Here is a 1,941-nt window from a genome sequence, read left to right as displayed (position 1 = left end):
TTAGGGACTGTGGATTTTGGCAGAGAGGAGGCTGATCTGACTTTGATTTTAAAAGATCACTGTGGCTGCTGTGTGGAGACCAAACGTGTGGAGCAAGAGTGGAAACAGGAGGACCTGGCAGGAGGTGAGAAACTGGCTGGTGGCGGGGGTAAGGAGCAGGCCAGAGGCTTTTCAAAGACAGACTCAATAATATTTGCTGATGAACGAGAGGTGAAGTGTGAGAGGCAGGAGTCAGGGAGGACTCCGAGGAGTTTGTTCTAAAGCTAGAAGTAGGACCTTCCATTTCCTGATGTAGGAAACCAGTGAGATACCACAGGGAAAGCCCGCAGCACTGTGTGGGCTCATACTGAGCACTAGATAGATGCAAGTGCTGGGAATGCAGAATCAGATGGAAGAGGCTTGAAAGAGGAGGCCATCGGTGATGCCAGAGAGAGCAAGGGAGGGGCTGGCTGTCCCTGGTGGTCTGGGCATCGAGGCCTGTGTGGCTCAGTTCAAACCCACCAGGAGGCTGTGCCCCTCACCCCCCAATCAATGTTGTCCCTATGCAGGTTCTGGCACAGGCTGCAACCAGGGAAGGTGGGACAGGAGGGAGCCAGGGAATGGAGTCCCAAGAGATTTTGTGGGAACCAGGCTGGTGGGGTGGGACCAGGCAGACCGTGGGAGCAGCCAGAGCTCACAGCTGGCTGTGGGCAATACTCCACCCTGTGGAAGACAGCAGTCCCTGCCCTCAGGATGCAGCTGCCTGAGTTAACTCCTGCTGGAGTCACAGCAGGGCAGGGAGCCCAGCCTGAAGTGAGCACCCAGGAAGGGGAGGCTCCCTGGACAAGAAGGGATTTCCTCCTCTTCCTCCTGAGAGCACCAGCGCAGGCCCATCCACTGGAGGCAGCACGGACACCTGTCCAGTCAGGGCACCCTCAGAGCCTCTTCTGTCCCCACATTCCCCATGGCAGCCTGCCCCATGGCTGCACCCCTCATCCATGGCTATACCACCACATGCCGGTCCCTTCCCTGAGCAGACCGCAGGCAGGGCCAGTGTCTCCGGCGGCTGCGAGCAAGCCTGTGTTGTGCTGCGTGTCTGCGGAAGGCACGGGGCCTTCCTCTCCAGCAGGTCCCCGATGCCTCCTTGGCTCCTTCAGGGAAAGTGAGAGGGAAACCATCCCGTCCCGAGCTCTGCAGAGCACCAGCGGCAGACACCGTCCCTTCCACAAACCTGCAGTGTTGATCCTTCTAGGACCTCCTCTAACCATCCATGGCTGGGGCCTCGGGGGGCCTCCAGGTAAGGCAGGTAAGACCAGCGGGGCTGGCTTGTGGACTTCTAGGAAGCTCTCCTGACCTCGTGCGTTATGGAAGCAGGAGGCCCTGTGAGACGTGGGGGGCTTAGCTGCCACCTGTGTGAAGCGGCTCATTTGAGATGGGCAGGAGAGGTTCAACCAGGCTAAGTCGGGCTGGCACTGGGACCCCTGCCTTCACCGTAACAGTCGCGTATGCTGAAAGCAGACTCGGGACGCTCACCTACAAGTTCAAAGGTGTCTGTCCCCAGAGGTCTCATCCAATGATGGCATCTTCTTGGGGCTCTTGGTGTTTTGTGACCCTGGGAGAGTCCCCAGTGGGAACTGAGTGTACTGACACTGTGGAACCAAGGACATTGGGTAGGTCCCTGTGCCCCTTCCCCCAGCCCCCAGCAAGCACCAAGTGCCTACACCCCAGTCCCAACAAGAGGCTGTAAAACACTCTGAGGTAGAGGAGAATGCAGGGAGACATGGAACATGAAGGGGACACATGCAGATTCAAACAGCCTCTTACGCTGGGCGTGCGCACAGCTCCGCCATTCTGCCGGCCTCCCCTCACCAACTGGGCCAGGCGAGAATGAGGTCGTGACGTTGGACAGGGGAGCGGGGATAACAGCTGGGATTCCTGCTGCCTGCCTGCTGGGCTCTCTCC

This window comes from Galeopterus variegatus, unplaced genomic scaffold (genome assembly GCF_000696425.1).
Source record: "Galeopterus variegatus unplaced genomic scaffold, G_variegatus-3.0.2 Scaffold9307, whole genome shotgun sequence".
In the NCBI taxonomy this organism is placed as follows: Eukaryota; Metazoa; Chordata; class Mammalia; order Dermoptera; family Cynocephalidae; genus Galeopterus; species Galeopterus variegatus.
Note: the sequence above shows the minus strand (reverse complement) of the source record.